Source organism: Motacilla alba, chromosome 9 (genome assembly GCF_015832195.1).
Source record: "Motacilla alba alba isolate MOTALB_02 chromosome 9, Motacilla_alba_V1.0_pri, whole genome shotgun sequence".
NCBI classification, from domain to species: Eukaryota; Metazoa; Chordata; class Aves; order Passeriformes; family Motacillidae; genus Motacilla; species Motacilla alba.
The window spans coordinates 12,246,401-12,274,008 of NC_052024.1; the positions used below are offsets into that span (position 1 = coordinate 12,246,401).

General features: G+C 38.2%; 1 protein-coding gene across 1 annotated transcript in view; it reads right to left on the minus strand.

Annotated features, from left to right (window-relative positions):
* Nucleotides 1–5,656: 5,656 nt before the first annotated feature.
* ZIC4 (Zic family member 4) overlaps nucleotides 5,657–27,608 on the minus strand; it is a 179,003-nt gene continuing 157,051 nt past the window's right edge. Inside the window, exons 5-6 of the transcript XR_005258027.1 lie at nucleotides 16,165–16,260; nucleotides 5,657–5,751 (exon numbers count right to left, since the gene is read on the minus strand). The gene's annotated coding sequence lies outside the window, so the exon portion shown is untranslated. The remainder of the gene's footprint in view (nucleotides 5,752–16,164; nucleotides 16,261–27,608) is intronic.

Consider the following 27,608-nt stretch of genomic DNA (forward strand, 5'->3'; position numbering starts at 1 on the left):
GTCAAAGAGAGAAGCATTTGAAACTCCTCTGAATTCACAGGGCTCACCCTGTGCCAGAGCCTTCCTCCCCTCCTTGTGGTGTCTTGCATGAAAACAGAATTTCTCAGAAACAACCAGCTGTTTTGAAGCAAAGTGTAACAAAAGAAACTTGAGCAATGTCAGCATATGTTTTTATTCCTCACTTGTCTTGTTGCAGCAGACTGTGCAATATAGTGAAAGTTTTACCTAACATCACACTTACAATTCCTCCAGACCTCCAATATCACATTTGTCATCCCTACAGCACATATCAGCTGCTCAGTTTTTCATCATGGTGGTAGTATATTGGAATTAATAATACAGTTGCTCTTGCGGAAGAATCATACGGAGCCCTTCTTTGCACAAACATTAGTGCAAACAGCCTTCTGGTCGCGAAGGTAAAATTTCTTTTTTAATTAAATCAGACCAAATTGGCTTTTGAGCAGCAGTGAATATTTTTTGTTCCATTTCTCCAGTTTTGAAACATATTTTCTAAAGTTTTGACTGAGGACATCTTGACTTCTACATGGTTCTCTCTTTAACAGACTGAGCAGCAAGGAGCTTCTGTCACTACAAAGAAAACATTCCCAATCCCCTGCTCTACTGTCAAACCCACATTAAAAACAGAAAGAGTCAGCAATCTAAAGATGCTGCCTGAAAAGCTCCTAAACAAAGGTTTAGTTCCTGGAGTTTAACATGACAAATTGTATGCATAAAGTCTCTCATAGATGTAATTATGTGATGTCAGAGCAGGAGAATTTTTTCTCTCATATTTTTAAATAATGTCCAGTATTATCAATACCAATATTGAGTAAATTCACTTCTGTAAAAATTAAGTGAATTCAAACGAGTAAATTTACTTCTGTAAAAATTATACTTATTGGAAATCATTGTGGTTTTAATTACCTTTGCTCAGTATCACTTTACAATCTCATTAAGAATCCTTGAAATTTCAGAATTCAAACATTCAATTTTTTCATTTTACTAAATTTTAAATCTTCTTCAACATTGCTTCATTCTAGCCCACTGTGTCTTTTATATTTGCTAATAGTATCAAACCCGAAAAAAGTACCACTCCAATTATTGCAAGAATAAAAAAACTTGCAAAAAAATAGTCTTCCTAAAATGTTGTTTTGACAAAATGTAGTAATACCAGAGAAAGTACAGGAAAGACTAATATATTTCAGTGCATCTTTAAGAAAATGTAATTTTTGTAGACAAAAGTAGCTACAATAGAAATAAAATCAGGAAATAAAAGCATAGAAATAATGTATAAATAAGAATATCTGGATAGGGCTTTGTTCTCCTTTTGTAGCATGATATGGAACACCAATACAGAAAAAGCTGCCAAAACAGTAAAGGAACCAAGGACCTCAGTTATTAAAAAGGGTTAGGCAACTACTATCTGCCTATATCTTTTAAGGTAAAGATTAAAAGCCAAAGAGGGGCCTCAGAAGGCTGTGAGGCTCATTGGAATCAATGGGAAAATGCAGGCACATCTGAGGGCAGGGCTTGGCCTGAGCAAGGGAACCTCACTGAGAGAAATTGTTCTGCAAAGGCATCAGAAAGGATCAAAGCTCCTGCACTCCTTGAGTTCGTGTCAGCCACAGAAAGAGAGAGCAGAAAGGAAAGCCAAGCATGGTCCAAGAACAAGAGGAATTGAGGTGGAATGTCTTTGCACATACTATCATTGCAGAAATAAATTATGGAGAAGGGGGGAAATACAGTTAATATAATGTCTTGTAAAGGGAGAGAGCAACTCTCAGAGCAAAAAGTTTGTTTCAGAATGTAGAGCTGCAAATGCAGAGGATGGGGCAGAATGGGCAATCCCATCCTCCTCCTGCCAAAAACAAACAACCCCTTTTTGTATCATCAGCATTTAATCAGGTATTAAACGTAACTCAAAGCATTTTCTGTGTTTCCTCCAGATCAGGAAGGACATACTCTGTGAGAACTCAGCATTTCACTGGACCAGCAGTGCACTGTGAAAGACTCGAGCTCCCCAAATTAGATTTAAAGGCGAAGAGACCTTTACAATGCTGCGGTGGCCGTTCGGCGAATCGCGGCGGCTGCGGGACCGATGCAGCCACCGAGCCTCTAAGCTGACATCAAAGGGGAAAAAAAATCAGCTGAAATGACAGCAGCAGCTGCAGCATCCGCCTCTAAATTAGGCTGTGTTTCAAAGTCTGGACTCAACTGCTAAGCAGTATAAAGACCCAGGAGGAAGGCTGCCCAAGAAAAAGAGTTAGATTTCTAACCTAACACATCAAAGTAACACATGCTTAGAAGAGCAATAAATGCATATGGCACACATTCACATGCTGCCTAATTGCAGTGGGCTCGTGAAGCCAAGACAAACCTTCAGCTGATTCCTACTTTAAGAGAGGATTTGAGTCCTTTTTGAATGCAGAAAGCTGACACAAATTGGTAGCAGATTAGAGTCTGGCATTGTGATAATGCATCCCATAATTTCAAAAGATGGCCATTTTTCATATCATAAGACACCTTCAAAATACTGAGCTCCTTATTAGATACTTTATACATACACCAGATTACAGAATGTCCACAACATTATAAACTAAGAAAACCTTTCTCTCAAAATTCAGAAATAGATTAAAAAAACACCAATTTCACTATTAATTTAATTGCACATAAATTTAATAAGACAAGTGGGAAGAGTGAGAAATACATTATTATTAAATTATATACATTGCTGAATGCTTTAGCACTAAAAGTCCTTGATTTGGAAAAATTATACATATTTTGTAATGCATTTTTATTTTAGTTTAGTCTGTAAATCTAAGGAAAATATTTGCAATGTTATTGACAATGTACAGATTTATAAGAAAGTAACAGGAAATAAGACTAAATGTATGGATACTTTGCTATACATACCAAGCATGCTGACTACAAAAAATTGCACGTTTTTGTAGTTGTAGCTATATGATTTGATCTCTTTTTGTGTTTCCTGCAAGCTAGCAGAGGAAACTCAGTCATTCACTTGATATGTTTATTAAAATTCCTATGATATTGTAGCACAATGGTGGATTTTGTGAACAAATTCAAAGTTAAATCTTCCTCACTTCTCTTTAAGAAACTGTGAATAACTATTTAATATAAACACAAATAACAAACATAAATAACATGAAAAATACCTCATTCTCTACCATATAATTCTCTTCAAACCTCTTAATCTTGCTTTTATAGCTTTAAATTAATACACTTTTCTAAAGGGTTAAAGTTGCAAGCAAGAGCAACCATCTACATTGCACTCTCTTTACTTGTTCATTAAGAAAAACAAACCTACCAGAAATTATTTGATAACCCTCACACAGTGTCATTTATGCTTATAGACTTCTACCAGTTTAAATGAATCTGTTTGAGGACATCCACATCAAACACAGTAGTATAGCATTTGAGAAAGCAGAAGCACAAATGTCTAGGCATATCTTGTGCTTATAGGATGTGTTACCTCACTTAAGAGTCAAGTGATAAAATATATCTGTTGAAATGATTCATATTTAAATAAAAATTATTCAGAAGCCAACACTCACCTTGAGAAGGGAAAAGAATATAGTGCAAATTAAGGCCAGGTTCTTACTTTAAATTTTCCAGATTTTGTCATTTGTGCAGTTGATGTAACATCATATCAAGTCATTCTGTAAAATGAAGTAAAAGTGAACTGTGTGCAGCTTCTGGATGTCATGCAGGGGAGCCTGGAGAGGTGCAGTGGGCACCACACGTTTGGTGGGAATCTGAAAGCACAGAAATCAACACAGCCCCTCTTAAATTAACTCACCCTGACTACTTGAATGCATTTACCTGTTTCAGCAACTACACCCAACTCAGAAACAGTGTGATTTGCTACTGCTTAGTCAGATCACTTCTTAGTCTTTGTTTTGATTCACTTTGATAATACTTATTGAGTGCTACTGTTTAGTGAGCATTTAGGAAGATGGATGCTAAAAAACCCTTAACAAGTGTGGCTCTCAGAAAGGATTGAAAACTCGCAGTGCAGACATGCTGAACACTCAGAGAGTAACACAAGAGCAAACTGTTATGTGGTCGCCCCAACAGACAACTTGCCTGCTGTGGAAATTACAAAGGAAAAAGTTTTTATCCTGTGGAAAATGGAAGATCATAAAAGGTCAAACTTTGCAAAACCCCTTTTATAAGTAAAACACAAAAATACTGGATCTGTAGTATATACTGATAAGGTGAAATATTTCTGAAGTTATACAATAATGATAAATGCATTATTTGTGTCGGGCTTTTCTGACACAGAATATTGACATTTTGAATGTGAGGATTTTTAATGTAGTTTGGTAGAGTTGTAAAAATGAAAGTGTTTCTCAGTGAACCTGCTCATTTTCCAGCAGTCTGAACCTTCCAGCAGTCTGAAGGATATCCAAACATAATTGGCATAATTTTCTGAGGATGGCCTTAGTTCTATGCTATTTATATTTTATTCTAGACTATTTCTAATTTAAATTATGGAGAGAGGGGAGCTGAAGAAGCAGCACCATTGTTTTCCAATTTTCTAACAAAAGTTTGCCTTGCCTTCCCAATCTGCTTCAGGGATTATGTGGAAATCTCTCAGAGTTTAGAAAGAGATTCTCTGCAGCCTTAGCAGTTTCCCTCTACTTCCACCTATATTATTAACTTTCCCTTACCAACCCCAAATGAGCTTAAATATAGACTCCTCAACATCTAATGAGCCATAATTAGCTCATCAGCTTCTGACAAGCCTAAATAGACTTGTTAGGGAATGACAAGTCTAGTCTATCTCACACTGGAATGGGTGTCATCCCTCCCACTCAACCCTCCAAGGCAGCAAACAAATCTCTTAACAGCTCTTTGCAGGGTGTCCAGTCTTCTCCAGGACCCCAAAAGAGGAAGCCTTTTCAAGTTTGCAGAGATTTACACAAAAATGAGCTGGAGAAGGAGACTGTAGAATTTATTGGTGTGTTACCCTTCCACTTTCTGCCCATCTAGATAAAGAAGGGACTGTGGTGTTGAAGGGAACAATCTTTGACTTGTTTCTTTAGGCTCACTCCACAGTTGCCAGAGCCAAAATTAGTTCCTCAGCTCCTGATGAATCATGCTGATGTTACTTATTTAAAATGTTAATAACTCTTAAAATAATAGGAGTCTGATCTAATCTTTATTTCTCTGCACTTCAGTTCATCTAGAAGAATCCAGAGAGCAAAATGTATGCCATTTATTCTAGGTTGTTTATTTATTTATTTACCTAGGGAAAACAAAAATGGCAGGGAGTAACAGTGCATTTGAGCTGCTGGAAAATGTCTTTCCTGTACAGGAGAACCATCATGCCTCATGCCTCAAACAAAGGATCCTGCCACTTTTGGATAGTGTTAGTTTTTCCAGGTGCATAATTCAAAACTGACAGTTTGGAACCTGCACCAATATTTGCAAGTTTTGAGAAATGGGCAGACCCATCATTTAAAATCGTACATGTATTGCTGTTATGTTAAATTTATTTGTATACCTAAGTCTTAATAGTGACCTATCTACTTCAAATTCTATACAATTTAGGTGCTTGTCTGTCTCAATTCTATTTCAGGATCTGGTTTCTAAAGACACTACCTCAAAAGACATTGCTTGGCCAGCCAGAGCCCCTTCTGAAGCACTGCAGTAGAGGTTCCATTCCCTCCTGTGCTGCAAGGTCTCATCAGCAACAAGGATATACTAGGCAAGGTTGTCCTCCCTGCCCTGGGGGGGAAAAAAATTTTTTTTTTTTTAAAAAGAAAAATAGAAAGAAAAAAAGAAAAAATAAAATAACTGAAGATTCTTTTTAAAATCTCACATTGCAGATTCTTCAAGAATGAGTACTTGTTTGACAAAATGAGAAGGCCACATCATCAGTAGGTTATTACAACATCTGGGATTTTCAGAAGCCACTTGAGGATCTGGGAGCTGGATACCTCTGGAAGTCTGTGTTAAATTTGCAGCTTAAACACCATTGGTCTACTGACTTCAGTGGAGCAATGCAATTTTCAGCAGCTGAGTCAATGCTGAGTGCCACAGAAAGCCTGTAGAGAAATTTAAATTCCTGCTCTGATAATAAAATGGATCTGAAATCATGAAACTGCAATAAAATTAATATGATTCTCATTTGCTGTTTTAGCAGTTATTACATCTCAGTTTCTGAAAAATATCTGTCTTTTGTTTCTGGTGCAGTAGGATTCTGCCCTAGGAGAATCTTATCACCAAGTTATAAATCTCTGAACCCAGAGAATTTCAACAGAAATATTTATTCATTCCTAACTAGTTCGGGTTTAACAGTAATGCTGTAATTAAATTGTGCTTTTTTTCACTTTTCCCTTGCTGTTTGAGAGAGAGAATGTGCTCAGCTCTGGTATACAATGAGGAGTAAGTGAATGCTAATCTAACCTCAGTGGATTTGAAAGAGAAAATAGACTTTGATTTTTGTAATTGTTTTCTAAAATAAGACTTTTATGGGAAAGAAACCACCTCAGAACAGTACCTTCACATCTTTATCCAAAATTTCAAATAAAAATTCTGGTTTCATTACTGTAACACAGAATAGCAAATGTTCCTGTCAGACTTTAATTGAATCACCTAATGCATGTCAAAATATTTTTTTATGAAGTCTTCATTTATAAAGGCAAAATTAATGAGAGAATGTGCCTTCTGCTCTCACAAACTACACGTTTGCTATATATGACACATTCTCTGCTACTGTCATCCCACACCAGGCTATCTAAATTACCACAAAGTTGAAAGCACTCCCTTGAGGCCCCAAATAAGGTTGGCTTGCTCAAGAACTGCTTCTTTTTTTTGTTGTTGTTTTCTTTTTGTCTGAACATGAGCTAGGCAATGGCTCAGGGATGAAGAGGAAGGGACAGTTAGTGGGACGTGACCCTGCTCACAGAGACAAAAGCACCAAAGCAATGGTGGAAAGGAGTGGGAGTGCCTTCAGCTAAATTTGGAAAGCCACATTTGACGTGTTGTCTTGTCCCTGATCATGAGTTGCCCTGCAGAGCAAGACAGTCCATATGTTTTTTGGGAAAACAGTAGCACCAGAGCGATGCAGACAGGCTGGGCTTGTGGGTGAAATGCATAGACACTGAGGTTTCCTGTTCCGTTTGTTCAGACCTGCACACAAAGACAGCACTTCAACCAAAGAATCAATATTGACCAAAATGACCTGTTCATTAGGGATGTATTGTGATGGTCACTGGGCCCCCTGACATACCCTGGCCATCAGAAAAGTTTGTTGTTTTTATTTTTAATCCCCTCCCACCCCATGACAGATCCAGGAACACACATTTCCCTTTCTCACTACAAAACCCTATTTTAGGGCTGCCAGGACAAGAGGATTGCTGTATAATTCCTGTGCATCCTTAATGCCAAACATTGTTCATTTAAAGGGTTCAGACAGAATTTAAAAGTAACATGGCTCTAGTGAAATGTTTAGTTTTGCCCTGCTCCTTGCAAGTGGAACAATAAATTACTGCTTTAAACTCTTACCTCTGTATTCTAAAAGTCAGAAAATGTGACAGTGAAAGTAAGAAGCATCTGATGAAGTGGAGTGGTATCTATAGAGGAAAAGCTACATTATATGCAGCTTGCCTACTCAACAGAATACACTCTGGAAAACTTGCTAGAACTGGTACACTGAGACCAGAAAATATTTTGAATATCAGAATCAGTAAGCGTATGAAAGCACAAATCTTCTGGGAATATTGCAGAAGACAGACAACACTGACCTTTGCCCTAGCAGAAAATTAACCATTTTTTCTTGAGCAAAGTACAAGCAAAGAAAATCCTGTTCTAATACAAAAAAGCAGGAAAGAGCGCATCAACCTTCTCTGCAAAAGCCAGGGAAAACATGAGGAGCAAAAAAGCAGAGCCTCAGAAGCTTCAGCTCACACACAGAATTTTTTAGATACCCTAAGAGTGAAAGGCTCCAGGTGAGATCTTTTCCCCACTAAGGTCAAGGACAAAACACCTTCTGTTTTTGTCCTCAGGATCTTGATGTTCTTCAAACTGAGGTGTTAACAACAGAAAAATCACTATGATCAAATTTATTTACATAAACCCATGTATTTGCAACATATGGGTGTTGTTTTGTATATTAAAGATGCTTCAGGAACTAGATAATGAGCCACAACATTCATTTCACAGGGCACAGTGGTATCAGCTAATAATAAGGTGTCTAGGAATGAAGATTTCTGGGGGCACCGAGTTAACATAAGTGTTTCTCAGGATGTCCTATTTGTAAGATTGCCTTTTCCATTTGCAAAGCTTAGCAGTACAATTTAAAGACAAATAAAGATCTATTACAATACAAAGGCTTTTTGCCCTTGCTTGTGAGTTCTTTCTTTATGCAACACTAACTCCATAAGAAAAACAGTACCTTGCTATATTGAGGGAAGTAAATTTTATGACTTCCTGAGCATAACTGAGATGTCTGGATCAACACATAAATGAAACACTAAATTTAGTAAGTAGAGACTTACTCTCTAAATGTACAGTATTTATATATCTCTACAGTGTGTCTTGCACTCAAGTTAGTAGAAGCTTTTCTGGAGCTACTACGATGCAGAATAATAAATTCAGATCAAGGGCTTGATTAAATAATCTGTAGAAATTAGTATTTCTTTTCTCTCTCTCATGATAACACAGAAGCCCAAGATGCTGTCTTAATTATCTAGAAATAATAGTAATAAAGCAATGGAAATAGGTAATAATAAGGTGCTCAGCTTGTTAAAACTTTTGTGCATGTGATCATCTGGAGCAGAGCTCAGACCATAATGTCACCTGCCTTTTCCATGATGGGATGTGCTCTGACAGACCTGGGGCCCTTCACAACTGCATTGGCTATGTGGTTACTGAGCAGTCTTCCTTTTTTTTTCACCTTTCCTCCCAACATCTTTACTGTAACTTCCTGATTTAAAACTAACAAATAAACAAAACCACTCAAATTCTGCTCTCAAAGGTTTCTTCTTCACCTCAAATGTAAACTGAGACTTGAGTACAAAGAACTTTAAAGCTTTCAAAACTAATTTTTCCAAGTACAGTGAAGGTATGGAAACTATAGTGGTCTGGGGATCAAATCACATCTAATATCTTCAGTGCAGATACAGGGCAATATAGAGTCATCCAGGAAGCTGTGGAAAAACCCTTTGAACATTCCACATGATAGATATTGTTTTTCTTACTCTTAATTCGCTACATCCTGTCCCTTCTGTACATCCTAAGCATCCTTTCATCCTACAGGTCTAGGACTTCATCTCCTAAGCACCCACCAAAGTGAAACAATCCTTGTGTTTTCCACGGACCACAGCCCATAAAAGGGTCAGGCAAAGCCAGGCTTTATCTAAGCCAGGAGGCATGAGGCTGAAGGAGGATTTCGGGATGCTCTAAGACGCGTGTCGAGCGCGAGTGCAGCCCTGCGGGGCGAGTGCCGTTGTCCGCGGCAGGGACCGGAGCGAGCGCGGGGCCGCGGCTCCGCGTGGCTGCAGATCCGCTCGGCGCCGCCAGAGGGCGAGCGAGAGCAGCTGCGGCCTGAAGGAACCGCGGCCTCGAGCAAATAAACTTTAAAAAATAAATAAAAAATAAATAAAAATGAACGGGAATTAAAATAAAACAAGGAAAACATTTTTAGTGATCCTCCTCTGTTGAGCAACCAGCTCTGGATGCCAGCTCTGCAAACCCACGCTGCCTTCCTCCTTCTTGAGTCTCCTGTGTCTTGGGAACGTGTCGGGGAATGTGTCTGGACCAGCAGCAAAGGCTACACCAGACCCATTTTGGTCCAGCTGCAATATTTAACTTTTGGAATTTGTAAGTCATGTATAAAATAAGGCAAAACCCCAAGGTTTAGTAATCTAACTGCTGTGCCAGGGACACAGGCATATCAGAGGGATTACAAATGCTCAGTGCAAGGGGAGCAGCTGATGTCTAAAAGGCTCCGTAAAATAATAAGAGATTCACACCAGGAAACAGCCACAACAACATGTGAAATGTATTTTAAAGGCATTTAATAGATTTCTATTAACCCCTTGGACTGTTGGGAAAGGCCTGTGGAAATAGAAAGATGTGTCAGAGCAGAACCATCAGCTGCAGAGAATGTTAGTTAAATAAAATTTCAGTTTTCTAAGAGACATGAAGGAAAAGAAATGGTCCATCACAAGAAAACCATTTTCTCCTATGCACCCCAAAGCAAAGCTAGAGTGATGTATGAGGAAAATATTTTTTGTACTTCACTCCTCTTAATGTCCCCTTACCTTTCAGCTGAAAAAAAAAGGAGGAAAATAAAAATTATAATTAAAAATTAAAAATTAAAATTAAAACACAGAATTTTTTTTAAGATTTTTAAAATATCATTTCTATTCTCTTCACTTGGGAAGGCACAACAGTTGTCACTGTCATTGTCTCAAACCCCAAGAGATACAGCAACTCCTTCCTATTATTAGAGTTTAATCTGTGCCCACATTTTTTTAAATGTTCTACTTTTCCTCCCTCCAAGCCACTTCTTTACAAAGGCTGACAATCTTTAATTGTTTCTATCTTTTACTCCCTATCAGGAAAATTAGGACTTCTCTGTTCACCTTGTACTTGCCAGAGAAGTTAGCCAAGATTTGTTCGTGATGATTATTCTTGCTGTTTGTTGATGATGTCCTTGGTTCAGACTTTCTGCCAGGTGTTTATTGGACCCCAGCAGACAGAACATAGCAAATTGTGAGGCATCAGGTTTCTCATGAGGGTTTTTTTTAAAACACATTTGTCATTGTATGTCATAATAGTCTTCTAACTCTCCAAATACTGCCTCCCACTTTGAATCTCTCTTCAGTCAAGTTCTTTAGACAGTGATTTCCACATGCAAACCATGTGTCAAAAATACACCTTAAGTGATGCTGAGGAATACTGAAGTCTCCTAAAATGTTGAGCTTCCAAACTTAATTCTGATCTGTAGATTTAGCCATTAAGCATGAGTGCTCTTCATTCTCTCCAGATAAACTAAATATTTGCCCTTTGCAACTTCTGCCTTTTTGCAATAAAAGGTGAATGCGTATCCTCAGAACAGCAGACTGACTGCCACAGAATTATTTTATTTTTTAGAAGTAGTGAGGTATGAGCATCAGGATAACTATATCCCATGGCGTGGAAACAGACTCTGGATGCGAGATATGAGGATTAGAACCATTGAGAATATTTTCACTTCATAGGATATTATTTCCTTTTCATGTGACTTTTCTTTACCTTCAGTTCCACGTGATTAGAAGGCATAATAAAAAATGAGGACATTTAAACCCGCCTCACATTATTTACTTCATGCAGTCAACATTCACAAGCATCAAAGCTTTTCTTTCAGTTCTGTATCAAAAACCATGAAGCTTTAAGGCTTGGCCAAAGAATCAACACAAACCCAAAGCAGAGGCATCAGCTCATGAGACTGCTGACAGAATGGATTAAACAGACGTTTGAAAGTGTTGCCAATGCTGTGGGAGAAAAAAGAAAAGGCCTCAGTACTACATTTTCTTTTAAACTAAGAAGTCCAGCTTTTGTAAACTATTCACTTTGTTGATGCTCAACAAATACCTACTGATGAGATGACATCATCTGCTAATGAAAATAATTGCTCAAAGGCTTAACCCTGGTTTTGGGTAAAATATATGGGCTATTCAAGCTTTGATTTAAAAAAATAGAAGAATAAGAATGGATTTTTGTGATCAAGGAAATGTTATAGTCCTTGTTTGAAAATCGGGTCCGACTGCTTTCACAAGTGGAATTGGATCCTGGAAGAATAATATCATTGTGGTGTTCCACAGAATTTCAATACATGCTCCGATTTGCTCCTTCTTTGCCCATTCATTATTAGCTGGTCTAGTGCTGGGGACAGGTATCATGGTGGCTTTTATTTGTCAGCAATGCTGCCTTGTCCATACTGGGAGATTAGGCTTTCCCTTTGGGCTGCTGCTTTCTGGCTGCTGCCTCCAGTTCTTCCTCATCTACCAGCTGTTTGGCTTCTCTGTGCAAAACAGGAGTGCTAAGGAACAAAATGCTCTATAAACATTATTGGTCTGTCTTGGGAAGGAAGATTCTCTCCAGCCTACTCCATAGCAGAGTTGCAGCACAGCTGGGAGTCAGAGAGGAACACTGCTGTTTGCTGCTTTTCTAGGTACCTTGTCAGCTTTAGTTGTCCTGTCCAGAGATCCACAGAGGGACAGAAAGAATCCTGAGGAAGCAGATAGAATTTTCATTTGTCTACTGTTGTCTACTTTTGCCTGTTATTGTTCTCCTGGAGCCAAGACAATAGAGTAGGCAATGGACACATCCATGCAAAACACACATACACAAAATACATTCACGAAAAACTAGCTTTAGAGTCAAGGAAGAGAAAGCCCTTGAAGGTCTGTGAGAGCTGTGGCAGGCAGACAGGCAGTGCCAGAGCAGGAGTGCCGACTGCCACAGCTCTCTCTTCAGACCTGAGACTTGAACCCCTCTGGCACTTCTGCTATTTCCTTCAATTCTCATTCATTTTACTGCAAACCCACCTTCCCCAGTGGCATTTTCTGCTGTTCAGTCACATCCATTACTAGGCCCTTTTGTGCATTCCAGGTACATCTCAAAGCTTGGAAAGAGGGAAGGGTAGTTTGGGAATTAAATTGTGCTTTCCTTGAAGATCTGAAATCCAAATCACTCAGGGTGTACAGGTCAGGCGCCTCCAGGGGCTGGGAGCAGCTGGGAATGCCCCAAGGAGGAGGGGCAGACCTCACAGCCAGAGTGTGTCTCATGGGGAGCAGGGCAGGCTGGGGGCACCAGCACAGCCCCAGCCCCTGTCCAGGTGGAGGGAGGCAACACTGCCATGTCACTGGGGCCAGGGTGGGTGGCCCTGGGGAGTCTGAAATAGTGACCTGAGCCATGGGCTGGGCAGGGGAACACCCAGAGAGGCTGCACAGGACCACCCTTCCAGGCCAGCACAGCCCTCAGCCACAGTGTCTCTAGAAACACCCAGCGACAGCAGAGCTATTGCAACCACAGTGCTGAGGATCCAGCCTGCAAAGCAGCTCTTGTAAAGGAGCATCACACAGCTTTGGGCCTTGCATTTCATAGCAGTTTAGAACTGAAGAGTGGAGATAGTGTGACTGCTTTTCCTGTGTACAGGTGGAAGTGAGACCAAAGTCAAGGGCACAAGCACTGGATTTGAGGCTCCCATGGCAAGAGGGCTGCCATCAAAGGTGTACTCACACAACCCCTCTGAGAGCATAATAGAGGTACTGCAAAAGGAAATGAGAAAGCTGTACGTGGGGAAGAAGAACAAGAGCACCGTGTGATGTTTTTAAACACAGATAATGCTGAACAAATAACTGACAACACTGAAAAGAGAAAGCAATAATAAAATACTGGTGCTCGTAGCAAGACAAGCAATGGAACTTCAGCAAATGCTGCTTTGTTGCTAAAAGGTTGAATTTGGTGCTGAAGTGGGTGGGGATGCATTAATGGTTAAGATGGCTGTGCCCCATAACTCTGTCGGCTGTGAAGCTCACAAACCATGGACCTGAACACCAGATAGAAAGAAAGAACTTTTGCAGATTTACTAACTTTGGGACACTGAACAATTCAACACCACACTTCCTTTGATAATGTGTCATACTTAAGATTATTCTATGAAAATCCCTTTCAAATTAAATGAATTCCTTTCTTTTGATGCAACTAGAAAGCATTGATATTGAACTAGAATAATACTGTCATTCATTTTCTCCGAGTATAATGACTTGGCCAAGTCATAAGCTACATAAAGCTCTGAACATATTACGTGCCTATTTTTAAGCAAAGTTTTAGAACTACATTATGTGGCATAATCTTTTGACATTTTCGTCCAAAGAAACTATTAAAAATCATTTGTCTTGCTGCACTGCTGGGCATATACTTTTCAGAAAGATTGACTAGCACATGCCACTGTATTTGAGGGGTTTCACAGGTGTTCTGTATCTTTTGAATACTAATATATCATAAAAAATGTGATCTCCTGAAGCTTGGTAATGCCACTCATTACATCCAAACTTTCACCTTTGTGAAGCCAATTCCTCTGAAAATGCTCCCTCTGAAATTCAAGAGCAGTATATTTTTAGTGAATTCTATTTAGAAGACATAAGTAGTTTTCTTAGTTACACTGTTTGTTCCTTTAGTTATGCCATTTGTTTCTTTGTGAAAAAATAAAAAATTCAGACTCTTCTCTGTGAGTGGAACTTGGTCCTTGAGAAAGAATCAGATTTACTTAAGCAATATGCAATTTGGAAAGTAAATATATAACTTCAGCCCTCAGTATCAGTCATTCAAGTTTCATTCCTTCCATGGTGCTTTGTCATTTTATGCCAGATCATACCTTTAGTCCAAAGATGCTTAATGATAGACTATAATAATTATGCAACATCTTGTGAAATGCTTTGTTTAACAACACTGGCATTGCTTTGAGAATGGTAGAATAGGTTGGTTTTGATTCTATGTCCCTGATGGTGGACTGTAACTTTTTTTTTTAAGCCCTTCTTTTGGATAGAAGGAGGGGATGTCACTGGCAAAGGAAACACCTTTCCTGCAGACATATTTAAATTACTGATCTATGGACTAAGTATAAGTATATATAACTATATATCTACAGAATTTATATTTTTTTCAAAATTCAGTTGCATGCATACAGAGCTGATCCAGCACTATCAATGTTCTCTAGCTACTCTTTCATTTTTCTATGACTGTAGTGATTTCAAAGACATTCTGAAATGTCTGTAGGGCTGTAATTTGACTGAATATCAACTTCCTGCATCTCCTAATAATCCTTTTTCTCAGCTTATTTGTGAGTGTTTTGTTCTTCATCTTTTAAGATCCCTCTGCAGGACACAGAGGAGGTTTTGAGCTTTTTCCTAGTCAAATATATGAAATATGCTGATTTAAAATAATGATACCCTAAAACATAGCTCTAACTAGAGACACCCAAGATAGTCCTGGCTGCCTTGAGGAACTGTCCTACCGACTCCCTCCCTTTTGCTCTTGCACGCTGCTGCTTCTGTATTCAACACCTATTTCCACTCTTTGATTAAATGTAAGCCAGCTCTTGCTCTGTGGATTTGCAGTAAGACTTCAAATAATACCTCAGCACTTAGGAGCCAGAAGTGTTCTTCAGGCAGAATAGCACACAAATGTTAATTTAGCATGTTCTAGACTGGGCACACAGTTCCTCCCACTCATGTACATCACTTTTACATTGCCTTTATTCTGCCAACTTTAGCAGAGTTTACATTGATTTAAACTTCTGAAGAAGTGAGGCACCACAATAAATCAGGCAACAAAAACCCCCCAATCATATTTTATTATATATTAATGGTAAGTGTAGTTCCTCACATCCAGTTACAGGATGGTTGTGGTATTCCCCATTAAGAAAAAAAATCACACAAGACAGTGAGATTGATTAATTTCAGTCAACTGACAGCTAGTTAAGAGCCAGCAATAAGGACAGAAGGCTTTTCAACACAGGGGTTTAAAGTGATAAAGCCTGCATTTGTGTCTGCTTTTTATTGTGTAATGCATTTGTAGCAGTCTCAGCAAATGCATCTTATATGCAGAAAACTCATTGCATTTTATTTTCATCATTTTATTGATTCATTTTTAAGTGTCTTTGTTTTTCTCAAGGTTCAGGTGCATAGTGACACAATTTTGCCACAATTAGAACAGAGTCTACCAGGTGACAGGAAGGGAATGCAGATGAGTGAGGGCCTGCTGGTTGATTCAGATCTAGAATTCAAATCTCTGGAGAAGAAATTGGCATGCTTTGGGCTACATCCAGCCCTGGTAACAAAAGGGCAAATTCATTGAAGGCTCTGGTGTTACAGCAGCCAACAAAGAGGTTACCTGAATAGTTCCAGCTACTTAAAATTTAGCATCTGACTAAAAAAGACAAGCTACAATTATGCCTGCCTGACTCTACATTGAATATCTGGTTATATTCTAGGTCTTACTCCTCAACTTCAAAGCCATCCATCAGATTAGCCTAAGCTGCTATGGATGACCTCCCAAGAGATCTCCAGTCCACTGAGTTCTCTAGAGTCAAAGATAAAAACTGAAGTTAGGACTATGGAAGACAGAGCTTTCCTGACCACTCACCCACAATGTGTCTCCATCCTCAAAGAGATGAGTTCTTCTGGGAATCCCAGCTTCTTCAGATCAAAGTATAAAATCCACCCCTTAACATGGTCTTCCCTGAGAATAAAAGATAAAAAATCCTGCTGTCGGGGAGGTGATGAGAGAGCCATGGCGCTTTTTAATGTGTTTATTTTCCAGCCTGGAATGTGCTCACACAGTACAATGTTGGAGAGCAACAAAACCACCCCAGCAGGCAGGGGGGTCATTGATGGCAGCCTCTGTGCTGGGAAGAGACTAAACAGGAGAGAGACACAGAGGGATGCAGGACTGGGGCTCACTGCAGTTTAACCGTGACAAGTGACTTTGGTGGTCTCCATCCTGCACTATGCTCAGGGTGGTCCGCATAAATCAGCAGGATCAGCTTTGACTAGGGATGTTTTTCATTTAGTGCCTCTCTCAGATTCAAAGGTAAATTTTCAGATTCAGAAGCTGTGATGTGATATTTTCTCTGCCATATATTTTAATTTGTACAGCCTATACAGAGGTTTCACACACTCACATGGTTGGGTGTGAAATACAAAGAGAAGTAATGTTTTTGTTATGCTGTTTTAAGCTCTGCTAGTCTAATACTACATGGGTTTGAGTACAGTCACACATTTACTATGCAATCTGTCTGTATACATTCCTCCTCTTCAAAATGGCTTTGTTTTTGTGGTGCAGGTGCAAAACAAGCATTATCTTCAAGAACTTTTAAAGTTTCAGTATTTCTGCTAGTTGCATTAGTAAAAGTTTTCTAAATTCTATATAAATCCCTCAAAATATATATAAATTTTTTTAAATGGAGTTTTTTTTACCAATGACCACAGTGTATTGAAAACTAGTCCTTAGATGGTGCGACTATCTCAGACTGCATTGCTATTACCTCACTGAGCCTTAGTTCTAAGTCTTTTCTCTAAAATGGTAACTTTATAAGAATTTACCATTCATAGTTAGCAGTCGTGAGTAGTTTGAATTCCTACATCATTGCTTATGGAAAAGCAGCACATCTGAGACAATCTGAGGGTCTGTTTGCACTACAGACTGCTGTACTGCAAAGGTACAGGCTCTACACTCATATGAGATTAAACAGCCTCTAAAGTTATTTAAACCAGCTTTGAAAGAACCCAGTCTAGAGTCAGTGTCTTTCCCTGGCATAGAGCTGCTGTCATCTGATCTGTTCTGGCTTCTTTCTAACATATTACATATCAAATGGACACAAGCACAGGGTTAGATTTTTCATTCTGTTTTGTTCATCTGGGATTTTCGTTCTGTGTATTTGATTGCAAAGCCCTGGTTTTAGTGGAGGCCTTGTAGCTGCAGAATAGAAGCAGTTTAGCCTTGTGTCCCTGGTTAATTCAGCTGAACATCCATGGAGTTGCTCAGAGCACTCAGCTAAGCACATACCTGCATGCGTGCAGCTTTCAGACCTCCACTGTCCACTTATTTGCACCATACATTTGTGATTACATACAGTAACTGTTACATCTCCTCTAAGGTTTGAAGTCTTTTAAAGGATTCCAGATATACAATTAAACTATACACCGGCCTAAATCATAAATTCAAGTCAGCAATAATAAAATAGGGGCAATGTAATTGAGATGAGGCTGCTGATTTCAAGTACAGTATTTGGATTTTTATTGGTGTTGTAGAAATTAAAATCTGGCCTATAGTAGTATTGTTTCAGTCCTGACAAACCTTTCCCCAACTATTTTTTCTTCACACAGATAGGGCTGTAAATAAGTACTTACCCCATAAAATGAATATGGTACATGAAATACTTTGTCTTTGTATTCTTGCAATGTATGTAGCCTCATACAAGTACAGAAATGGATTAGACATTCCTCTTTGGTTAAGAGATATATCAGTGCATAAAGTCACAGTCTGGGTTCATTTAGCCTTTTCATTTGTAGTGCTCCATATTACATGAGTGCAGATCTATTTGAATCTGTTTAATATTCATGATCCTCTCACCAGTCTGAGTGAAAGAGATAAAGCTTTTGATAGCAATCTCAGCAACTTGATTAACAATGCACTAATCATCACTACCATTGACCTGATTCAGAAATGTTTTCAATTCATCCATCACTTTATAACCAAAGATGATTGCATTACCTTACCATTTTTTATTTAAATAAAACCACATGAGCTGTAAATATCTTGCCATTTTACTAAATGCACCTTGGTACCAAATTAATTTATTTTTAAAACTAAATACCAAAATGACCTATAATAACCAATTAGGGCAGGAGCATAGGGAAAACGTATCACAAGTGGTCTGCAATAAAATCAATTCACTTTGACTTCACATCAATAAATGTTAAATTGTGCCAAGGAATTAATTTTGCAATAAATTGTTATTGTTGTTATAAAATCTAACTAACACATATTACCAGGAGTAATTATCCATATATCAGAATGTATTGAATGTAGAGTGTGCACTATAATTACTCCCAAAATTGCTTATCATTCAAATGGTAATTTTAGGGATAATGTTTCTTTAACTATAACTTTATAAATTTCATCAGAAATTTATTTTTAGGGGTTTTTTTTCTTTACTTGGTACTGCAAAGAAAACAGAAAACTGACTGTTAAAAATGCAACAGATAATAAATATGGTAATGCAGTTTAATCAGTGTGTCTTACTTTAATATATAATTGCCAAATTTTGCAACACTATTAGTAAAGTGAGATACCTCCTTGTGAGTGGAATTTCCATCACGAGTGCTAACTGGAATCTCCAAGCCTATTCATGGCAATAGGTAGAGTACAGCTCTGTAAAAATATTAGCATCCAAGTCTGTGTGAACACAAAACCTGTAGGGGTCATTAAATGGTTTTAGATATTGAATTTTTCTTGTGTTCTAGTATTTGTGTTCAGGCTGAAGTCCACTGTCACGGGGGTTTGGTTCAGCATTTGGAAACTGTAATATCAATGACCAAACAGAAGAAAAGAAAAAAGAAAAAAGAAAAAAAAAAAAAAAAAAAAAAAAAAGAAAGAAAACACAACAAACAAAAAAAAAAAAACCAAAAAACAAAAACAAAAAAAAACCACAAGAAAAAAAGAGTAAGACATTCAAGCCTGTGTACTATTTTACCTTTTTTAGACCTGAGAGCATTAAAAGGCTAATTCCAGAATGCCAATCCTACCCTGCTTTTAGTAAGTCTTAAATGTTGTGATTAAATTGTATTGATCATTAGAAGTTTGAAATTATCGTGACTGTTGTCAGCTCACCTGAAGCCCTCTAATGGCATTTATTGTTTTTCATTTTTGCCTTAACAACATCATATATCTGAAGTTCTGAGCATCCCAAGTCATGGAAGAATACACCTGGAAAGATGTCAGTGTTTTGTATAACTGAGTATTAGACACAGAACTAATAATATCTAGGGACAATTCCTAACAGTATCCAGTTGCTTTTGGATGAATCAGTGTAAGTTAGTAGGGTTTGTATAGTTTCATCATCACTATTTGAGCTAAAAATATTTTGGCAAAGTCTGTATATAGGGCAGGGAGTTTGAATGATTTTATTCATAGAATTGGTCCCTGGAGTTTGGACATGGTGACAATTATAAGAGGAAGAGATGAAGGAAGCTCAGCTCGTGCTGCTGTGATGGAGCTCGAGGTGTAACAAGAAACTCAGTCTGTGCAACTGCTGTTGCTGTCTAACAGTGCTTCAGAGCAGTCCTTTGCACATTCAAAATACACTAATATGGTGATTAACTTTGGTGATGAGTTCTGGGGCTTCTTCTTATGAAATTACACTATTCTGTTGAACATATGCTTTATGCTACTTTATTTTCATAACCACATATAGTAGATTAAATCAGAAAACACAGAGGCTTTCACAAAGTATTTTCGAAATAAGTTTTTTAAGACAAATGTGAAGTACCATGAATCATGAGTTTTGTATTCTATGGGTGCTACTGACGTAGCAGTTTCATCAGAAAATATTGGTGAGGATGACCAAGTCCCATGCTTTTCAAATGTTTGTAATACACATCCTGAGGATGTGACAGAATTTTCTACATTTTCTTTATTGCCCTGGGTTAACTGCTTATGTCTAAAAGCCCAGAGTGCTAGCAGGAATCCAATCATTTGCAAGAATTACCATGATCATGAAATTGCACTTTTACTTTTGCAAGTGACCAACACATACTGTAATGATGAACTAGGGTATCTCTAAATTACTGTCAACGTCTTGTAGCTCTAAGAAAACATTTCTTCAATGAGAAAGACATTTTAAATCTCCTGGAACAGCACTGTGAAAAACTTCAGCACATTGGGGGACATGTGGCTTCTCATACTTCCCTTTGGACACCCAGTTTAACCCCATCAGGGTAGGCTCCTCTCTAGGTCAATCCTAGTTAGGTGATTGATGTAAGCCAGCCTCCAAGAACACACAGACAGAGTACATGAAATTGCTTTCCTATGATAACTAAAGTTTGGTAATACAATTTTTATTGTCCTGAATTTCTTTTTACTTTTCTTGAGATTATTCCTTAAAGAAATCTCTCTGAGATGCCCAAGGATTTTGTAAACCAGGAGCTGCTAAGTATTTTTGAAGATCCTGACACAGTAAATTGTTAAGAATATTAAAGTGATATTTTGAGAATTAAAGACAAAGAAAAAAAGTTTAAAAGTTAAGGGGTCCACAAGACATATATGGTGCTCAGAATCTCTTCATGACAATTCATTAAATGCACCTTTCACTTCTAGTGGGTGCTTCTCATTCAACAGTTTTGTAGATTTCAGAAAGTTTCTATTCATGGTACTCTTAAAACCCTTCTGAAGTGAATAATTTTTATCCTATGCTTGATTATTTAATAGATAATCTAGATTTAATTTTGGTAAAGAAAAATATGTGTCAGCTTAGCCATTTAATACAAAAATACATGGCCCAGAAAAATGTTATTTTAAAGCTGTTTGCCTCCTTAATTGCAACAGTCTGTATATCTATTTGTCTAGACTCCATCAAGGGCACTATTGTAGCTGGAGGCATTGGTTTGAAGAAGACTAAAGGGCTACATCATGTCAAAGCCTCAAGTAGGAATTATTGCCTTTCTTGCCACAGTTCACAGCTGTATTATGTCACCAAATCACATCACAGTGTAATCAAAGATGAATAAAATATTTTTTTTCTTTACCTTAAACGCTTTCCCTGTCAATTACAATCAAAGGACATGATTTCAGGTCTGTCAGTTTGCTGGGTTCTCTCCTACTGATGACTCCAAAACTGTAATCTGCTAAATATAAAATGAATCAGAGAAGTCTTAGAATGATTCTGCTATTAAGAAGAAGAATGTTTTTCTCCCACAGGGGACAGGAAAGTAATTGGTCTTTAAAGAAAGAAATCAAAGCTGTTAAAAAATTACCTTTTTGGTCCTTTTCTCCCCACCTTTGGCTTTTTTTTTTTTTTCCTGTGCTAAATCTTCAGCCATCCAGTTTTCTTCTCTTAAGAAGGCAGGCATAAGTATTCTAATCAAATCTGTCCAGTTTTGTGTGCCATTGGAGTAAACATTTAACTGTGTCTTGTTTGCTCCATCGCACCTTTTCCCCTCGGTGTTATTGTCAATTGGGTGCTCTGTAATGGGCAGGCTGTACGCCTGCTGCAACTCCAACTTCTAGGCACTTTAGTGGCTTGATTACATCATTAACCATAATCAAAAACATTTCCCCAGAATGATTTTAGCTTGGTAGTAAGGACCGCTTCCTTTGATCTCAGTAGCAACATTTTACGATAGGTTGCTCCTCATTTACACTACAAATGCTGGCAAAAATGAAAGTGGTATCTTCCCTAGTAATACCAGATAAAATAAAATAACTGGTTAGCAGTCATGCCAGCTGCTATCATTGATGAACAATGGCCTTTTTCTTGTAAGAAAAGTGTATAAACATGTATATATGTATGTGTGCATGTGTTACTCTGTATAGTGAAATTTTCTAACATGTATCCTTGTATTATACTTAACAACATATTTCTTTTCAGGATTTGAAATGTGGTTTAAACCATGCCATTGGATTGCAGATTTGCAAAATATTTTTAGCTGTAGCAAAAAAAATTCATTGCACCTGCTCTGCTTGCAGCATAGACCAGAATTCCATTTTAGTGTACTGAAGCCTTGTCAGAAGCCTCAGAGCAGATGTAGTTCCAGCATTTCTAATGATGTGTCCCTATTATAAGACTAGTGCAATAGTTACTATTCGTATCAGTTACCTGCACTATCAAAACATCAATTGACCAACCACTCCAAAGCTGAAAAGATACCTGGATCTGTACCTGCTACAGGGAGATGATCCCAGTGCTGTTCTAGAGCGCTCACAGCAACACACCACATGTATATCATAAAAGTCATGTTTGATCTGTAATGGCTCCAGGACCAAGCTAGAGCTGACCCGTGTGGGTGGGACAGACAGACAATGTTCAAAGACCCTTATACTGGCAGCCCTTGATCTCTCCTGTGCTCTTCCTGTCATGTTTTACAATCAGTCTTTTACACTGGATCTAAAGTTCACTGGGAGAAGATGGGAAGTGTTTTGTGGCTGCAGCACGTGCCAAAGGGATAGAAAGGGAAGAACTGTAGACCTCTCCAGGTTGTGCATCCTTCTTGACTTCTGGGGATTATGTTTGATGTCCCAGCTGTTCAGACCCACACCCCCACCTTATTCTCAGCCAGGTGGTCCAGGTACTGCAGGGTCACAGGACCCTCTCACCTTCCACTACCAGAGCTGGACAGCCAGGAGCTGGGTGCCTCTAGCTACTCTGGGTCCCAAGTCTTGCTTGCCAGCAAATTTTGTAGCTGAAGAGTTTCCCCAACACCTTATTTGTTTATTATTTTACTCCCATTTCATAGCAAAAGTGCTGTGATGTACAAATGTCTATCAGGCACTCATCATCCACATGCTTGCTTGAGGAGGCAGTAGAAAAGGAAAAGGAAATTAGTGTCATCTTCTTGTTGGTTAAACCAAAGACATTTTTTTATGTTCTTCAGTTGGTGATGGTTTTGTTGCCTCTAACATAAGCCTGAGAGACATGGCAAATATGAAAAACCAGAATCTGCTGAGATTGTCATTCCGTCAACAGTGACAGAGCAGTAGGGTTTTCTGGTGATACACTTTCAATTTTCAGAGATGGCAGTGGATAAAGGAAGGGTAGCAAAGTGCCAGTGAATAATGGAAGGGTAACTACTGGGCCCTTCCTTGGCAGCTGTCCCACCAAGTTATGATGTATTCATGTGGATATTCCTCAAGTTTTCAGAAAAAGAAAAACAAATACAGCCTCTAGTGGCCAAGTTTAAAATGGCCACTGCCTTTAGTAGGATGATGCCCCATACAATCTACAAAAATGCAGACAGAGGAAGCAGACTGCCTGCATCCATCAACTTAGTAAATGCCTCCAGATTAACAGAAATATTTTGAAACAGCCAATAATTATAAAAAGAGTTGCTTGCCATTGCATAATTATTTTATAAACCACATAACATACAACTGTTACTTAGTCACAGAGGCCCTCTTCACACGGTACCATATGGCTAATGGCTTCTACAGCACATCACACCATACTGAGTACTCCTTCTCATCATACTGTATTGGCTACTGGCTCAGTTTGCTGCTAATGTCTGTATTACCCTTTCACTGCATGTTTATTTTATGAAATTGTGGCATCTGTTTTTGGTGTTTATTCTAAAATGGCATTGCTACGCTCCCAGCCTTAGCCTGAAAATCACCTCAGTATTAATTTCCCATGGTAGATTTAAAAATATATTTTTTGTTGTCTTTTTCTTGGGTCTCTGACAAACAAATCTTGACCTTTTTTTGCATTTTGATTTAAAGGAAGATTTTTTTTTGTTTCTTGAGTTGTATTCCTGAGTGATTTGCACTGGGTAATATTGGATCTTTTCATTCTGTTGATGATAACTCTTTGCCTATACTGACCAAGCTGCCAAATATTGAAACACAGATAATCTTCTTTCTCATTCAGCTCCCAAACACCTTTGTAATCTTTACACAGCTACTATCTAATTCTAGCATGAAAGCACTATTGCAGGACCTACACATCAGGGCCACACACAAAGGACATTTTTCAAACTTTCAGTGGTATCGTAGCAGCTGGAATATAATTTTAAAACAATGCTGAGCTGTTTTGTAATGTTCCATAACAATACTTTGAATATGTGACTAGAATTGGAATGGCCCTAGAAATTTTAATTTTGCATCATCAACCAATATGTCTGGTTCAGGAAAAATATTGATTCCATCCCATTTACTGATGGAATTTTTACAACTAAAAACACAAACAACTTACATTTGTGGGTCCAGGTCCAACAGAATTTATGTCTGGCATTGGCCAAGTGTATGCTGTGGAACTAGGTCCATTGCAGTCACTCTCTCATAGAAATACCTTGAAATCTCTTCTGCAGCCACAAACATTCCTTGACAACAGAAGCAGTAGCTGTCTGTTGGCCAGACAGCTCGACCAAGGGTAGCTACAAGGCTGGCAAAAATGCAAATATTTTGCACTTGCTCCTCCAAGGTGGATCATGCAGAAATGTGGTGGTGACCATCTGTGTTCAAGCATTGTGCTGTTGGCCCTTGGTGTAACCTTCACTGTGAGACTGGGAAGTCTGGTTTAATACCTGATCCCTGTTAAAGTTGGTGACTTGTCTCCCACGTACTCTAGGAAACCAGAATGAGCTCTTTGGAGAAAAAGCCAATTTTGAGATCCTCGGTGTCTTTTTCATTCATTTCCCTTGAGCAGTCCCATGGGATGTACCTGGGCAGCCCTTCCTGGCCTGGGACTGACTCCTCCAGCAGCTCTGAGCTCACCCCAGCTCCCAGCACTGGTTCCCCCACAAATGGCCTGTTCTCTCACCCTGCAGAGCAGCACTAAACTAAAACCAATCTACTCACACCATCTGCTCACAGATAGCACAGTTACAGGGAACTAATCAACAAAGTCAGGCTTTCACTACACAGAAAAATAACTCTGATTTTTTCAAGCATTTTTGGAGCAGTCTCTGCTGTTCATGGTAACATGAACTGTAACATCCAGCCATGTTTACAGATTCCTAAACTGGCTGTATAGTTTCTTTGGGTTATCACTAAGGCAATACACCAAGAATGAAAGCATTGCCATATTGAAAATCGGTGTCAAACACTGGCTTGACTTGATTGGTCATTATCTTGTTCTGCAATCAACTTCAGGTGAAAAAGGCAATACTGGTTTCAGAGGCACACGAGGATTTCCAGGAAAGAATGGTGTTGTCAGGTGCTTAGAGTAACTGATACCAAGAGAAAGAGAAGACAGACCCAGGACACCAACTCCCTGCTGAATACTGTATACAGCAACTACAGAGCCTTAACTGATTCTTAACATGTTTTTTTAATAGGCCTGTTGTAGTTTAAAGTGTCTTGTGCTAGCTTTTCCTTGTTTGGGACTTTTCTCTAGATTTCCCACTGAAATTGCCTTGGTGAAGCAAAGTCAGAGTGAAACAGCCTTGCAGAATGTGTGCAGCCTAAACCAGATGATTTCCATGCATCAGTCTACACATGGAACTGACTACATTTCCAATTCATGATTTGGAAAAAACTAGTAAAGAAAAGAAAAAAAAAACATTTTGGCAAGAACAAGGAAGAAAGAAACAAGAAAGTGTTTATTAAATGCCTGATGAAGAGTTGGAGAATTTTAGATCTGATTTCATTCAAAATTCTTGTATAAGTAAGTGCAGTTTATTACTTATTAACATGACCTAGTGCTCGTTAAATGGGCATGACTGCAGTTTTGCCAACTGCACTGAAACACAAACGAGTTCCCACAGTAACCTCATGCTAATGTTAGCACGACCTGAGTATTACCAGCTGTGCATTTATGCAAAAACCCAACATTTTACTGCAGATTTGACAGGAAACACCCACTTTGTTTTGCAGGAAATCATATAATTAAAAAGTTTTTTTTCTCCATTTTTCTATTTCAACTTTTGCAAATCTTGGGAAATTATTTAATGGAATAAAAGAAACTAACTTCATACATTGAATTGCAAAAAATAGGAAGAAAGAAACAATGAGAAAATAAAGTATTAAAACTCTTTTCCCCCTAGACATTAGGCAAATAAGGGAAGAGTTGAATTCATAATATATTAGCCAGACAATCTTTCTGCATGTCTTTCATTAAATGAAGATTCATAAGAAGCCAATAGGTAAACTAAGCAATATATACCATAATTTAAAAAAAGGACCATCCAGGGGCAATAATAGAGCCTTAAACTTTAATTGGACTAATAACTTCACAGAGAAATATCTTTACATCAGAGATTCTGGTCTGTAGAACCATAGAGATGTGCTTTACTGTATTTCTTCTTGTCACACAAATTATGGAATTGTCCTGTGAAACAAAGTTTGACTTTACCTTGTGGTTTCCTTTGCATGTATGATATTTGAATTAAGGGTTATTCAAGATTTATGCCTCATTTCCTTCCATACCTCCATCCTTAGACTGCTGTCAAGTATTATTTATTAACTCTATTATAGTACCACATTGAGGCCCTAATCAAGATTATGCCCCCACTGTGTTAAACGCTGTACATTATAAAATACAAAATAATCCTTCCCCAAATTCTTACATCAACATTAAGTGAAAGGTGTCAGCATAACACCTTATAATAGTGTAAAAAACTGAACTCTGTCAATGGATGATGGTAAGTCAGTGCAGAGCCAAGATCAGCACAACTTCTCCACTCCAGCCCCCATTGCTCCCAATGGGCAAGGATGTAATAAGAACAATGGGGAAAACTGTATGAGAGAACTTTTCTTTTTTTTTTGCAAGAATTCATTTCCCTTTTTTATTTTACAGCTATCTGAGTTGTCCCTTTGGACTGACATCTCTGCCTTACAGAAATAAAGTGAATGTAACAGAATGCTTATTAAAAGGAAGGAGAAAAGTAAAACTTCTTTATATTAGTTAAAAAGTCATTATTATGAGAGCAAGTATTTGTTCTACAGTATCTCATATTCTTCCCTGTTCAGTATCCAAGATCCAGTGGTTTTTCCCTATTCTCTCACTTCATTTTAGACAAAATAAAATCAAAACTCCTTGTTGTTCTTGACCCAGTGGAGCAATAAAGATATTTACATTAAAAGAGGTGTAGTTACCCTAAGCAGGAAAAAAATAGCCCCTTCCATCCTTATCCTCTGTCTTTTAAGAGATACAGCATCAACTAAATAGCAGACAAATAGCTGAATTTGTTACTATCATGACAAGCTATTTTAGCAATACATATTTTAAAGGAACTGTATTTGATACTTAGCATATTAATTTGAGCTGCACCTCTCACTGAATTCCTTGATCCTAGCTTCCTTCAAAATAATAATATGTACAGAAAGGTAGTTCTTCCAATAGGATTAGATTTTACATTGACATTTTTCTTTAACTA